Here is a 17930-nt window from a genome sequence, read left to right as displayed (position 1 = left end):
TGCCTTTGCGACCAGTGCAGACCAAGATCAGGCTGCACATCAGTGCAGGCTGATCATGGTCTGCACTGTTCGCTATTCTGTCAGTAAATTTTAGGCGGACACGCCTTTGAATAGTAAATGGTACTGCCCATATTGAATGATAGACCAGTTCATTTTAGAAATTTAGTAGGGTAAAGGTTTAAACCACTTTCTTGGTTGTTTCTATACTCTTTATAATTTCAACGTTTTTATAATTCTTATTGCTGCAATAATAGATTTTTAAAATTATTAACACACCACTTTGATTATAACAGAGATCAACACATGGTAAATGAACACACAAGAGTAAGTTCAGTGTTTTATAAATCTGTTATAACCTTTCACTCATGAAACACACGTTCATAGCTGCAAAGTTCTAATATGTCTATAAGCTGCTACAAGAACAAAACAGAACAGAACAGATAATTTATTTTCGTAACTTTGGAATTGAACTTACGTTCCTCTTCCATACATGTTATACATACAAACAAAAGGTCAATATATCAAACTAAATATACTCAATCAGTATAATAATATCAATATCACGCAAAAACATCAGTGGCAACATACATTTATGTAAATATAAGCAGAGGATGAACTATATCGTCAGTTAAGTTACAATGATATATTTATACCGGAATTTCTTATTTTAAAAACATGGCACAGGTATGTGACTAACTTGTTTGAAATCACTTTATTGTTTGAATTTAATAGCTCTACAAATTTAAACATGCTTGCTTTCAAGCATTGAAGGTAATTAAAATAATAACAAATAATAAACGGGGTTACCTCCTGGGCCTCAAAAACAAATAAATTCTTCAACTTCCGTCGCTTAAAAATATGTGTCAATATTGTAAGAAAATTTCACAATCTGCATATGACTCTGTTCATAATAAGATTCATAAAAATCCAGTATATTTTAGGCAAATAAAAGTTAACATAAACTCTAAAAGTTTTATTTTATTCTCCTTAAGATCTAAAGTGTTAACAGCAAAAGCCATGAAATAACTAATAAACCAATAATTATAGGCAAGTACAAACATTTTCCCCGAATTTGCAAACTTATTCTCATCAAATGCAAGAAACAGAATGAATGTCATGAAAAACCAATTACATAAACATAAATAAATACATTTTATCAGTATATTTTTGGTTACAATTAACGATTTAAAATTACTTAGAACTGTCACAGAAATGACACAATTTCTCCTCAAAAGATTCTTTGTGGATCCAAAATTAAGTCTTTACATCTAGGAGTCATTTTTAAGGACTAGAAGAGAACAGAGCTTCTGAAAAATCTACACAATTAAATATCACTAAAAGATAACATCCTTGGCATGGTATTAACATTTCAGTCTGGAAAATATCTGTAAATAGCTTTGATAAATCATTTTCATTGATAATCTCTAGCCACACAAGAAATTGATAAGCAAAATGTGAACAAAAGGACATTTTTCAAGATTACTGTAAAAGTACACCATGCCATGTCCTCAAACTGTATTTAGATGTTAAGAGACATACATGAACAACATAATGAAATGGCAAATTTAAGAGCAGTTATTTGCTTTTACCACTGAGTTCCGTTTTGCTCATAACCGTTTATCAATACCAACCCAATTAACTTGAAACTTACACTAATGTTACGTAAGAAGATACTCCGTAAGCCACTGTCCTATAAACAAGTTCAATAAAATAGAATTGTATCATACCTCGGTGTTTTTTCTTAACAAATTTGGTGCAGGTAATTCGTATACACTGAATACAGGGTGCGGTAACTAAAAGTGTGCAGGTATTTAATACCTGCACGCTAGTTACCGCACTGTTGGATAGGAAAGTATGCCAGCGTGTCTGGAACAGTAGACAGCGAAGTGTATTTTATTGATTTTCTGCTTTAGCATTGGTTTATTTTACCAGGGCTTTACACATTTGTAAAGCAAGGATTTTAAGTACTCACTGAACTGCTGTATATGGCAATGTGGAACGCCTACAACTACCATATATGGATGGCTATGATACAAAACAGAAAGAACATTAAAACTCTCGGGTAAACGATTTATACTCGGGGGCTACGCCCCCTCGTATAAATCGTTTACCCGAGAGTTTCAATGCTCTTTCTATTACTTAATTTGATCATGTATCTTCATTGAAGTATTTTATTGGGTTTAAAACGTCGTAAAATGAATGAAATTATATCATTGCAAAACATTAATAGGTTAGAGCCTGGTACTGTTATCAAATGTACACTGACAAAGACCAATCTGTCACAAATACGAGCCCGCCCGCTTAGCTCAGTAGGTAGAGCGTCGGTCTACGGATCACGGGGTCGTGAGTTCGATCCTCGGGCGGGGCGTATGTTCTCCGTGACTATTTGATAAACGACATTGTGTCTGAAATCATTAGTCCTCCACCTCTGATTCATGTGGGGAAGTTGGCAGTTACTTGCGGAGAACAGGTTTGTACTGGTACAGAATCCAGGAACACTGGTTAGTTTAACTGCCCGCCGTTATATGACTGAAATACTGTTGAAAAACGGCGTTAAACCCAACACAAAACAAAAAAAAAGTCACAAATACGGGGTTATCAATAAATTATTTCTGTTTACAGTAATGAAGACCAAACTTAAACTAATTTCTGTTTCATTCACTATCTGAAAACTAATGAGAGTCCTTATATAAAAAGCTGGAGAAGATATTTATATCCTATGGGGAAGTTTACCCTGTCGCGGAAACGGGTGACAAACGATTTTACTGTCTCACTAAAATCGTATGAGCTGCTCTCATGCAAACTACATATAAATCAAAGAACAAACTAATGGTTTTTCCATTAAACTTTACGTAAAACTGCCTGCCAGTTACCTGAGGAGCTCGAATTCAACCTGAAGTGCAACCGAAACGCGAATCTTGTTTCCGTAAGTCACAACAAACAACTGATTTACCCAAAGTCATTCTTAAGTAACACAGGTATTTTGGAATACCATTATCCGAGCAAAGAACCGAAATGTATCTTTTCTTATGGTAAAGTACATGCAATTAAACAGTTCCCTAGTTTAAATCGGCTAACGGATCTACGTTTTGTACGGAACTGGAATATCAGAGTCCTGAGACTAACGGAACATTTTCATTGGTCGAGAGAACCCGTAAGTCACGCTCATTGGATAGACTCAAAAAGACTGTTTACAATTTACGGAAATTAATGCTGAAAAGGTTATAAATACAGTGTTCGTCTTCAGTTTCCATCCGTGAGTACGGACATATGGTTAAAATTTACGTTAGATCCGCAAGGTTACATTTTCCGTCAGTCACGGAATCCGTAAGTGAATAAAATCCGTCAGTTAATAACAGTATATATAAAATCTATACAAGAAACAGTACAAGTGCAGATTATATACGATTTCCGTAAGTTACGGAATCCGTAAGTTAATAAAACAGTCAGACAGTAGAGTCTACATCCGATCATAGATACAAGTAACAATTCACAAGACCAGCACTGGAGAAGCATACTACCAATGAACGTTAACAACTTTCACCCCTCCAAAGAACTATTACAAAAGCAACGCATTTACGAATTATTTTGGTTGTTTTGTTTCAACATCATTTATAAATATAACATACCATTTCAGTATCAATTAAAACTTATAAAATGTTAAAGGGCTTTTATTGCTATTTTCTACTTGTGGTATTATACCGTTTCGGCCATTTCGGTAATTAATACAGGAATTTAGTCGATGCCATCCCGTACTTTGTACCGTAAAATACACGCCTATAATATATAGCTTACAGTACTACATGCCTCCACTACTATTTACTATGTAAAAAGTATATATAACAAGTCTTTATATCAGCATTTTCAGTCTTCTACTTCTTTTGAGACTATCCTTGTCTTGAAGATCTGTCTTTAGGCAATAAAAACAACAAGATATCGGGTTGACCATAATGCAATGAAACCATGGTCACGTGCCCGAGACACGTGATGAAAACGATAGGTAGACGATCAGGAAATTATTTCAACCAACAGCTTCTACAAACAGTGCTTCAAGCACATAACGCGGCTTGAAATCATCCATATACATTCCTCCTAACAATTTAGCATCAGTAAATCTTATATCTGGCATGAAAATAATCTTTTAATACTAGGCGGGAAAATGGCACTGTATACTGTTATGGACTACATTCGACCATGGACCATGGAGGCATATCCGAATTACTGCCTTTGTACGTACAGCTTTTCATGAACGGAGGGGCACTTGAATAGAAATATCTGTTTTTAGCAAGCTTGCTGGATTGTTTTTGCATATTACAGTTTTTAACACTCGACCCTAGGACTAATATTAAAATTGCTGCAATTTTACTCAAGGATCAGAAAGTCTCTTATTCTTCATCAAAGTGCTTAGCTCCTTTCGAGTGATCAAGTAATCTTCAACACTGAACTTTTCATCCTGATTCGGGTTTCTGTAAACCTTAATAGAAGCTTTTGATTCTCCCGCGGCTACACATTTAAGTAAATGCAATACCCTTTCAATACCATCTTCTAGCCCTTTCGTCTTCGCAGTTTCATTGAACTGATTACGAAGGAAAAGCTTCGCAGTAACATCACATGTTCCTTCCCTAATTGCTTTATGTAGACAGAAGTACCATTTTAAACACTTTTTAAGGTCCGTTTCTTTTCGTGAACGTGCGTATATATCTGTTTTCTCATATTTATTTTGGAAATGGTCCAGTTGAATTTCTAACTGTTCCGTCATTTGGACTTGTTGCCCGACAGATGGTTGTTTTTCTGCAATATCGGAGCGAGGCTTCATGTAAATGACCCCTCCGGATCGTGTATGACGTGATTCGCTAAATACTGATGTGGCTTGATTTACTGATATAATTAGGTCATTGATGATCATAAAAACGCTTAGCACCAGATCTGGCAAATCGTTAAGAGTCCATTTCCTTCCCTGACTCTCATCCAAAGCCATAAGTACCATTACTATACGTTTGAATATATATGACGGAACGTAATGGTTTTCTCCAACGGCTTCGTTTACATCAAAAACAGTTGCATAATCTGTGTCAGACTTTAACTCCCTCATCTTAAATGTATAATCTCCTATTTTCATATCAAATATACAGGCATTCATTTCTTGATCAGCATTTTCATTATCGTTTGCTCTTAGTTTTCGAAGATCTGAAATTCTTAAGGCTAACATTTTGCTCAAGTATCTCGGTGTGTTCAATTTTACCATGTTGTGTAAAGCTTTACAAACTCTTACGACGATTTTTGGAATAGAGTCGGGTGCGTATGTGGAAAGCCATTTTTCTTTTGCCTGGCCGTTAAAGCACCCTTTCACTTTACCACGTCCGAGGCGTAGCCACGGATATTCTATATAGCCACTTTCATCCAAAAACTCGTCAACTAAATCCCCTGACTGATATCTCAAATTGTTTGGAAGTTTTAACACCGGAGCAAAATCAACAGAAATCATTAGCGGTGTTTCTGTACCCGGACTGTGGTAAGCAAACTGTATAAGGTAAGCTGGAATGTTCAGGCGCAGTCCACTGTAGTTCGGATAGTTATATCCTCCATGGCTCCAGTTTGCAGGCAGATCCAAGTTAGAAACTACTAAATCTAACACATTGAACAGGGCAAATGCAATTGCTTCTGTGTTAAGCATAAAGCTATCTCCATGTTCAGAAAGCATGCTTTTATACCTGTGTGCATCTTTATTACCATTTATGTCCAGTTGTTCATCGAGTTCTGGATCCTCAGGGTACCCGACAATATCAAACTCAGCAACATCTGGACGCTCTCCTTCGGAGTCAACAAGCACCAATCGTCGGTTTCTGTCGGATGTAATTTTGCGAATGTGTGCATTTTCATTTAAAAGTTTGTTTAAGTCCAACTCAAAAGTGAAGTCAAACTCGTCTGGCTGATTAATTTTCATGTGATTATATGCACTTCCCATTTTCACAAGCCTGCCAGTTAGTTGTGGTTTCTTTTCTGCGATTTTGCCACAATCGAATTCATGAAGTTAAAAATGCCATCATAAATCAGTTTATTTGAGTCGCTGTCATCCCTTACAGCTTGCTCTGAATCTAAACTCGCCATAAAACTTGTAAGCGATTGTTGTCCCTGTTCGTTATACCACTGCACATGCGAGTATGCCAGTTCTTGCATTGTAGATAACTGATCGATTGAACCTAATCCAAAACTTGCACTACTTAACGCACTGTTTAAAGTTAAAATGCGATTTCTAAATGGTGTTAGTTTCATGTTTAGACCGTTTTCTGTTATATTTTTAATGTCCTTTCCAATTTTAAAACCTCAACTCAGTTCAACATAATCTACAAACTACAACGATCCAATTATTTAGCCGTCTAGCAACATTCTCTATCTAATTATAACTAACATGCAATGACCTTGTGCAAAGATATAAATATAATACAACATTATCGTATCTGACCCAAACTCCAAAGCGCCGCTTCGCTCATTCATGAGCGGAGTGGCAAGGGAGATCTCTGCGTTGGAGTTTGTATCTGACCCCGTGGTGCGTGCATAAGAGTGTATTAGCAATTAGGAGTGACATGTCGCTTTCATTTTTAGATTTGGATTTTCCAGACTGTTTCCTTTTATTAAATAAGGGGTTGAAAGATATTTGACATATTTAAAACTATAAATATATTTTAAATAATGAGTAGATTGAAATTGCATTGATAGCTCAGTTGGTAGAATCAAGGAACCTTGCCTTGAATCTTGCTAGTGATTTAACTTTTGCGATTAGGAGGCTGTGGGTTCGAATCCCACACAGGGCGATTTGTTTTATGATTGAATTTGTTTTATTTATATTTTTCGTGTTTTTTTTTTATTTATTTATTTCATTTTATTTCATCATTTCAATTTCACTTTTAATTTCATTCATACATTCAATACATTCAATACATTTCAAACACACGCGCCCAGTGGAGCATCCTCACACTCGCTGGCGGCGTCGGTTTCCTCCGAATCAGTGTCATCAGCTAGTTGAATGACCAAATTGTCAAGAGCTATGTCAACCATGTTGAATAATTCACAATCAAAAATATATTTGAAAAACCTATGTTATATGCGAAAATAGCAAAATAATACAAGTATAAATGCAATTCAAATACATCTTTAACATTATTATCATTTTAAATGCATGTTACCAAAATATAAAATAAAAAAATATATAGGCATACTCCCGTCAACATCCCCTCGGGGATTTTGCACTTTTTATTGTATATACCATTCCATTAACCTTACAACAGCTACCCGTTTCATTCGGTATTATACGGACATTACCGTTACGGATAAATGCTGTTATGGAAGTTGACTAAAGTACATATAGAAGGGGAGTAATTCCTCCTTATTACTTGTTATTAAGCGCACAAAGGTTTTATCCCTTTACGAAAGCGCCGTTATATTTATAATTATTTACAAAGAATATGTCTTAAATATAAAAAAATATATATTAAAATAAATGTAATACTTACAATAAACTATTTATTTCTCAAATGTCTTTGTTGGTATATTCTTATATCCCCATTCAAATATTCATATCTACCATTTGTAATATTGTAAGCATACAGGGATCTACTGTAACGACCTGCTTCAAATAATCTGAATTAAGCCTGAAAATGATTTTTGAAAAACTAAATCTTGATTACGGTCTAAACTTTGGCTTTGGATTTTTCAGCATTATAATCAATTGTGTGACAACTGTTGACAACTTCTATGTTGATCAATTTTGTCTTCTGATCAGAACATGATTTCTCTAAAATAAAGTAAATTCACCCAGCAAAAATCTTCTCGACATGTGACTAGCATTACTCTTTAAAAAGTACAAACTGTTGATGAAGAAAATTACGCGGCATGTACATATAAGAAAAGAAAACAGAGTCAGACAAAATATACAAATTGCATGTCGAAATTATTTTGAAAATGAAATATTAAACACTTAACTTTACATAATAAACTTAAAAATAATTATTTCATCATAAAATAGCCTTATGAAATAAATCCGAATCAGATAATACACTCTTATCTTTATTTCTCAAAATACAAGAGAAATCATACGCTCATTGTCTAGGACATTGTTATCATTTTATAGAGCCATCAAACCTTTTTAACTTTAAAAGGTATCTTGTACTTCTTTCATTTTCCAGTTTAGGAAACTTTCCAGTCTCTTTCCAAAATTCATAGCTTTTGTAACTATAAGATTATCAATATCATTTTGTGCCTGAACGTCATATGTTTCACATAGCCTTTTGAACATAACTATGAAAATGCTTCCTCTTTTCTATATAACTTTTTTTATCCAAAATCTCGTCAACTAAATCTCTCGATTGATATATCAAATTGTTTGGAAGTTTTAACACCAGAAATCATTAGCGGTGTTTCTGTACCCGGACTGTGGTAAGCAAACTGTATAAGGTAAGCCGGAATGTTCAGGCGCAGTCCACTATAGTTCGGATAGTTATAACCTCCATGGCTCCAGTTTGTAGAGATCCAAGTTAGAAACTACTGAATGTAACGCATTGAACAGAGCAATTGCTTCTGTATACACAGATCTCCGTGTTCTGAAAGTATGTTTTATATTTTTCTGCATTTTTATTACCGTTTAATGACAGGAACATGTCAAGCTGTGGATCCTCAGAGTACCCGACAATAACAAACTCAGCAACATCTGGATGCTCTCCTTCGAAGTCAACAAGCAAACGTACTCCAACTCAAATGTGAAATCAAACTCGTCTGCCTGATTAATGTTCATGTGATTATGTGCGCTTCCCATTTTCACAACCCTCCTGTGAGTTGTGATTTTTGAATTGAATTTTGAATTCATAAGTGTGTAAATGTCACCATAAATCACTCTATTTGAGCCAGTGTTTTCCCTGACATTTTGCTCTGCAGCTAAATTCAACATAAAATGTTTAAGTGACTGTTTTCCGCGTTGGTTGTACCACTGAACATGCGAGTACGGCAATTTTGACATATCATTTAACTGATCGATCGAACCATAAGCATAGCCTGGCTCCCTGGCTGCATGGTTATTTTTTTTTATAAATACTGCAAGCAAAATAAGAAAATCTTTAGCCTCTAAAATAGGACATTTTATCTGATGGCTGAACCTATGTTCGGAGCCAGGGGCAATAAAAAATGTCAATGTAGAAACAACCTGCTGGAGTTACTTCCCTCTTAATGAATAAACATATATATGTAGAACAAACATAGGGACGGGAGCCAGTCTACCATAAGCAGTACGCGCCTTTCTTAATGCACTGTTGAACACAAGAAGGCGACGTCTAAAGCCTGAAAGTTCCATGCTTTCATTCATTATATAGTTTCCGAAATAAAGAAAGACGTCGCTTAAAAATCTTTATATCGCAATGATTCATTTAGAATTTCGTATCTCTCAGCTTATCGTAAATATTGGCAATATTAATCAGGTTCTGTCTGAATGCGTTTAAACCATTCTTTATGCATTGATCAATTGAATTTAGGTTTTAAGAATACGAAATTTCTGTAGATGATACGCACAGCAATTACTAGTACTTTAAACTTAGCAATATATGCGTCCATACCAGTACGTGGTATATATGTTTTTCGTTCTCTCGACAGACACACCTCTATCCCCCAAATTTTGTGTAATTATATTATTATAAGTTTTATTTTGTTGGCAATTTGGAAATCAAAACTGAATCGCAAAATACTAATTTTTATTTGAACAACAAATATTTGGGATGTTAGAGTGCATTACATATCTATACATGTTAACTAGGTTTACAGTGTACTGAGTAATACTGGGGCCTCCGTGGCCGAGTGGTTAAGATCGCTGACTTCGAATCATTTGTCCCTAACCGATGCGCTTTCGAGCCATACTTTGGGCGTTCAATTGTTCATGTGAGGAAATCATTCAGCTAACTTACGGAAGGTCAGTGGTTCTACCCAGTTGTCCGCCCGTGATGAAATAGTGCACGGAGGGGCATCAGGGGTTATCCTCCACCATCAAAAACTGGAAAGTCGACATGACATATAATTGTGCCAGTGTGACCCAACAAATAAACAAACTAAATCATACTTTACGAGGTGTATTAAAACATAATAACAATTGCGCGCTTCCGTAGAAGTTTGACATGCAAGAAACTCGTGTTTTATACAAATGATACATTAATGACTCCTTTATAAGTGTTATTGAAAATTATCGTATCGTTTTTTTTAGCTCGACTATTCGAAGAATTTGAAGAGCTAAAACATTCACCCCGCGTCGGCGTCGGCGTTAGTTAAAGTTTTTATGAAATGGTAATATCATCAAAGGTATTTACTTCAAACTTGGAACTCTTGCTTATTATAACAGTCTCTACATGTAGGCAAGAGTACATAACTCTGTCAAGTATATGTTTGAATTATGGCTCTTTTTCGTACAAGTCCATGTTTTGTAAAAACTATTTGACTTATGGCTTTGAAACTTTATACACGTGTTTAATATATTAGTTAATATCTGTAAGGAAGAGTACATAATTCTGTCAACAACATGTATTTTGGCTAAATTAAGGCCCTTTTTGGACTTGGAAATTGGTTCAGTTTTCGTTCAAGTAAATGTTTTGTCAAAACTTTCGACATGTGGCTTTGAAACTTTGAACACTTGTTTATCATCATGATTTCCATCTGTAGGCAAGAGTTCATAACTCTGTCAACTATTTTGGCTGAATTATGGCCCTTTTGGGACTTTAAGATTGCTTCAGTTGTCGTACAAGTCAACGTTTTATCAAAACTATTTGACACGTGGTTTTGAAACTTTGAACACTTGTTTATCGTCAAGATAACATCTATCTGCGTATCTGGAGAAAGGCTCATAACAATAAAAACAAATCTGCGTGTTAGAGAACTCCAATTATTTTCCCATAGACTTCCATTATAACATTATGGCGTGTACGGCCTGGCCATAAAACAAAACATGTATGTGTATATCCAATCACATATTTTCAACAACTATCTTAGTTCCATCAAAGTATCGGACGAAAAACATATGAATAGTGATACTTTACTTAAGTAATTTTCGTGTGAATGAGATGACCCCCTGTTTACATCGTTGGCATGGCGGGAGAAATTCATTTGATAAAACTTTTTTTTCAATACACATAAAATGTAGTAAATTTTATCAAAATGTATAATGAAATACTGTAAATGCAGTGAAAATATTCCATTTTGAAAAAAATAATCACTTCTTGGGTTTGTTTACATGACTGACCAATCAGAACGGACAAACATTTCCTTATTCCCAGGAATACACTTACCTCATTCCCAGTAAGTTCCCTGTACGTTTTTGAATTGGTGGTATCTGACCTATAGATGAATGTTTTGTTCATATTTTCCCATTTTACAGTGCTATTGTTAAGCACAATCTAATACCAATTGTTTCACAAAGTTTCAGCAAGAAATTTCAGTTTTAAGAAAGATATTGACAGTTTACTGAGGTCACCCCCTGTAGATTCAGACCCTGTCGTCATTCTATTGCAATATTTCGCGAAAGTTTAAGTTATCGGCTTATGTTATAGGATTTTGTTTGGAAGCTGAAATATGATTCATTCCGTAAGAAATAGAAATAAATTCTATAAATTTTGATTATTCTCTGACATTACAGAGAAAAAAAAAGAGTCTTTTTGGTCCAAAAACGCAGATGAAAATGGGCACACTTGTCAAAAAAAGAGACCAAAATAAAAAATAATATTCAAAGTTCACGCTTATTTTTGTACGAAAACGTCTTTCTACAATATTATTATTATTATTATTATTATTATTATTATTATACCAGATTTATATAGCGCCCTTTTCAAGACCAATTTCACGTTCAGGCGCTTTACATAGTTCAAATGCAGCCACACAGGGCGCATAATTCATCCTCTACTAGTGCAGACACAGAGCGATCTGACCGGAGGGACAGAGTGAGACAAAGCCCCAACGACAGAGAGATCAGAAATCAGATACAGGCTTGTCCGGCTAACTTAGCCTAGCTCGTTGCGAATAGACAGCCTGGTTCTTTAACGTGCCCAGTGTATAGCACCGATACACGCAAGGATTGCCGGTGTTCCCAGTACACCTCTAGTTGGGTGGGAAACACTGAAAAGCGTTTCTGAAAATTCCCGAGTAGCTGCCGGGGATCGAACCCCCGACCTCAGTATTGGAAGGCCAGTGTGCAAACCACTGAGCTATCCGTCCACCTACAACAGATTTGTGACCATTACCTGTGATGGCTTCCGACAAAAGTCACGTTTTAGCTCTAACATAGGTTAGAGAACACCAATTGATTTCCCATAGACTTCCAATATAACACTATGGCGTGTACGGCTTTCCATAATTCGAGACCTGTATATCCAATCACATATTTTTCAAGAACTATCTTAGTTCCACCAAAATATCGGACGAAAAACATATGAATAGTTATACTTTATTAAAGTAATTTTCGTGTGAATGAGATGACCCCCTGTTTACATCGTTGGCATGGCGGGAGAAATTCATTTGATAAAAAACTTTATTCAATAAACATAAAATGTAGCTAATTTTGTCAAACTGTATAATGCACAGTTTGTTCCCATGGGAAGACCAGTTAGTTGTCGGAAAATTGCACTTCTTAAAATGAAGTATCCATCTGACTGATAAATGTGTAATATAAAAGTCTTTGCGGGAAAATTAAGTGAAGCATTTCATTTACGAAACTAAAGAAACATATCTTTTACAACAGAACAAAAAAAAAAAACCCGAAAAGCCTCCTATATAAAAAAATACCAATACAAGAACAGAACAGAACATATTCTTATTTCCATTAACTTAAACAATATAATGTTTCTCGTTACATAGCATCAGTATATAGTATATTTATGTGTCACTAAGGACCGTGAACAAAATCAGATGGTGAAATAAATACATGTGCTTATAGAGGGTGAACTAAAATAGCAGCCGTAACATGAAGCACACAATCTTATTTAAAAAAGCAACACTAAACACTGAAAAAGAAGGAAAATCGTATTCAATTTCAAAAATAAACAATTATTACACAAAAAGGAAAAAAAGTAAAGATAAAATTACTTTACAGAAAATAAACAAAAACAATTGCTGAGTTATTTCAAAATCATTGTTAAACCAGAAGATTCCACGTTATTTCAAAAATGCAGATTAACAGATAAAAACATTTTACTCTGCATAATCAATATTTCAGTCAAGAAGGACTTTTAATTCATAAATATGTATTATGTTTAAAGCTGATATAAAATTATAGGAAGGCACGAAGATTGCATTATTAGAATAATCATGCACCTGCTATTGATAATGACTTATTGCTATTGCTCTGGTGGAGAAGAAAACTAACATATCTAAACAAACTTTAACAGAAACAAAATGTGGAAGATACATTTAATTATTTTAGTTTTAGTGTCTTTTTGCGATCGGCCCGTCTACACTTTTCAAGGTGAGTGTTACTTTAAATGAATAAAAAAAAAAAGGAATGGCGTCCATAAAAACTTAATCGAAAGTAAGATACAGGTTTTTAGTAAACGTTTTAATGTAAGAATTTTTGCCAAATCTATTTCTTTTCATTCAAATTAACACAATCACAACTAATAAAATGCTTCTGACAGTAACATGTACACATATAAAGACGTGTATTTATGTTAAATTCAAATGACTTACTGCACATTAAAACGTTACTTGTTATAGGGAAGAATTATATACAAATGACCCAAATTATCAACTTATAATGCCAATAGGACGATACACTAAAATACTGCACTAATTTTTTTAGATGGAACTCAATCAGCCTCTGAAACAGAGGGAAGAGCTAAAAGTTTGTTAAGTTTACTTTCTGGCAACGGACTCTACAATCCTATGGACCCAATGGGATTTGTATTTGAAGGTATAGATAATACTTATTGTGTGTTAAAAGGTACAGCACATTATAATGAGCAATAACGCTGTAATATGTTGCTGAAGAGTTGCGTTTTACTGGACAATTTGATTACTATAACAAAATCTGAAAGGAGACCGTTTAAAGCATGAATTTAATGCAATTTACCAAACTAGTAGGTGTTTGAATGAGTCTTTTCATAAGAGGAAATGAAATTTGTAACACTCCCTCACGTCCCTAACACCAGCTTGAGGTGCATTCTTTTATACAGAATAATTGAATGAACTCCATTCTTCTAAAAGCTCAGATACAATCTACGCTTGTTACTAATAATATATTTGCCTTTTAAGGAAGGGTTAATATTTAGTTAATTGACTCAACGCTTCCTTAACGTATGATACGAAGCAATGTTAAATGTTTTAGTTTTCAATTAATGTTCTTTTTCTCATTATGTTTACAATCGTTAATACGTTTAAAAATTTCATTTATGAATTGGTAGAAATGAACATGGGTGTTTTAACCCAACACAAAATTTGGTACCGCTGAAAACGAGAAATATTATCAGATGAGTTGTGAAAGTACCACACAACTACTTTGTTAGCAATATGTATTTCTCATACATTTATTTTAAAATTTCTTGTAGGTAAAAAAGAACAGTATACAGGCAATGGTGCCGATACACCGAAATTTGACCCGGACAACTTTGCCTATAAATATGCAGGTATGTATGTATAAATGTGTAGTACTGTCATGGTAATCTTGCAATATTTTTGTAATATTTTTTTCTTTTATTAGTAATCATGCTTTAATTGATTGGCATTGTAATGTACTTATATCGTTAGGGGCTAGAGAAAAATGATAGCATTTATGTAAGTATTACGGATGGCCAAAGCATCACCAAAGTATAACGAAACATTTTGTTCCGAATACAGATTGCTCGAGTAATCTTACTTTATACTGGACTTGTAAGACAAATCGACTACATAACTTTTCAGGAGCATCATTTGGTTTAGCAGTAAATCCATTTGTGCCTGGCCTCTTCAATTCAGAATCAATCAACAACTCTCCTAATTATGTACATGTTCCTCATCCAACCAAACCTCCCACTGGTGAGAACAATGTGACCGACGGAGCTGGAGAAAATATTGAAACAAAGAAAGACGGTGATATATTTGCAGAACTACCAGTCCAAACTGGATCATCTCCTTCAGGCGAAGTATCCAATTTTGCTTTCCAAACCTTCCCAGAAAACATTATGTCAGCATTGAGCATCAATGCATCCAACATGTTTCCTTATGCAAAGTTCAGTGGACAGCCAGGTATGCTCGGTATTGGATCACAATTACCATTACAAGCTGTCATTCCCGAGAAAGGTCCTGTTTCAGAACAGCAGTATTTGCCTACAATGTTGAGAAACGTATCTGAGACACGGATTTTGTCTCCAGTATATAATAGATATCCAGGAATAGAAGAGCATGAACTTCAAACAAGCTTTGGAACAGACCACATAGACATCAGCACTCCAACACCTCTTTTCAATGGATATCCGGGAATGCTGGGTGTTGGACATATGTATAGCATTATTGATAGCAATCTCAGCGAGTCTATAGACACAACTGAAAGAAACAATTCACAACGATATTCAAACAGTGATAAAACTGGTTATCAAAACAACGCAGTGAACATTATCAATGAAAATTATATATCGGCTATACCAGGTGCGAATACCAATAACTGGAAAGGTGAATGGCCAGGTATGACAACCAGCTAGTTCTTGTCTACTATATGAACATGTACTTGATAAATTATACACATTTGCAAATTGATCATTATAAAAGAAACCCTGTAAATTACACAAAAATACACACATAAATAATTCATTTCATCATAAATAAGTTATACATGTAATTAAATGTTGTAAAATTGTCTAATTGCAGTATATATACAAGATACAGAGTAAGTGATAGTGTTTGTTCTTTTGTTAATTTTGTAGGGAAGACCTCTGCTGGCGGTGATTGGTCAGGTGACTGGTCACAGAAATGGCCAAGTAAGTATTGTGTGGTACACTTCATGGTGTTTCACTTCATATAAGTACCAATTTAATTTTAAATTTAAATACCAAAGCACATATAAACAGTCTTAATAGTCTCATTTGAATAACGACGATATATAATATATAAATATACGAGATAAGGTTTTTGAGGATCATGTGAAATTTCTCAGACATTTGAGGAAAAGAAGTGCTTAGAACTTAGGAAATTAAATCTGTCTAACTCAACAAAGTAAATATGTGTAGCATCAAAATGATTTGAATTTACTTATAATAAACACGTTCCTGTTAAGAAAAAAATACATTGTATTATTTATAATTTAGAGAGTAATACACATGCGAAAGAAGGTAAAGATGGTACATCAGCTTCACAGTTTGGAAACTCTCCAAGTCAGTCCAGTTCAAACACAGACTGGGATGGAAGCTGGCCTGGTAAGAAACTTTAAGATGTTTCTTTTCCTTATGTAAGATAATAAATAATAATGACAGGGTTGTAGAAATCCGACGTCATTTCGCAGTTATTTAATTTTCCTGATCAGCAGCAAAACATGTAAAAACTTACAAAGTTAGTAATTTGGAATATTTTAGCCTTTGATTCCTTGCGATATGAATAGTGCCGTAATACTTTTTGGAAGCATTGCTGTCTCTAAGTTTTGTAAGCATTTATATATATATGTATATATGTGCTTTAAACGCCTCAGTGTTACAATGTAACGACAATGAGTTTATCTGACATATTATCTAAGCATAAACATTTTTCTTAAATGATTGAAAATTACACTTGTATATTTTAGGATATGCTGCAAAGGATGAGTCGACTAGAAAATCATCAAACACTTCTGGTAAAGAACCCTTAAAATTTGTTCTTTGTATAGTGCAATCATGAGATGTATCTGAATGGTATGATACGAGTTCTATGTTTAACAAGATATATCAAAGTTTAACAAATTATTTTACAAAGCAACCTACCACCTTTGGAAGCACAAAGCCAACCAAATAAGATAATAGCAGGCTCAAACAATTGAATCTTTTCACGAGTGGCAACGATAATTGTATCACCTCTCACACTCCCTGGCAATGGTTTGAGTGGAACTGTATTATGAAAGTATATCAAATATTTACATTCGCCCTATTCTTTTCCATTGAAACATTTGACGTTCATTTCGTATGAACAGCAAAAGGAAAGGCGTCAATGTTACGTCAACGCTGCTTAATGATAACGGGCCGCTGTTTTGACGAAGTCTGCGTATAGTCAGGGAGAACGTTCCTTTGATGACGTCGCAGTTGTTCCGTCTGGTGAACTGAATGGACGGGAAGCTGAATTTGATGTTAAATGCAACAAAATGTGTGCAATTTATAATATAATATTGTTTACAAATGGAAAGGAAATATAATGTAAATATAAGAAATGAAATGTATTTTTTCGGTGTTCATGCGGAATGAACGACAGAATAGAATCGGCAAATTAAACATGAATCGCTAGCGCGATTCTGGATTTGCCGATCCTTTTCTGTCGTTCAGCTAGCATGAACGCCCAAAAAATCATTTCTTAAATAAACTTCACGATGGTAATAAATCTGGATCTAATACTGGCCGCCGCACGGCACTTCAATATCGCTGTTGTGGCAGTTAAAAAAATAATATAAGATCTTTTGGAAACATAGAACGCAAACAAGCAAACTGAAAACAAACCTGTATATGGCGTCTGCTTTGAAGATACATTGAAAATTAAGTATAACATCTTTCTGGAGACCTCGCTGAAACCATGGCTGTGCTTGGAAAACTGATAAACATGCTGGGTAACATTACTGGCTCTGTTGATATCAGGTATAATATTTTCAGTTTTCGAAATATTTGTTCAGTTATATTAGCATTGGCATGTAATTTACACAAAAAGATCTTTAGAACGATGACCTTCAGCTATTTCCGGAAGTAAAGAAAATGAAACTAGAAAACGAAAGTCGC

Source organism: Mercenaria mercenaria, chromosome 1 (assembly GCF_021730395.1).
Source record: "Mercenaria mercenaria strain notata chromosome 1, MADL_Memer_1, whole genome shotgun sequence".
Classification (NCBI taxonomy): domain Eukaryota; kingdom Metazoa; phylum Mollusca; class Bivalvia; order Venerida; family Veneridae; genus Mercenaria; species Mercenaria mercenaria.
Note: the sequence above shows the minus strand (reverse complement) of the source record.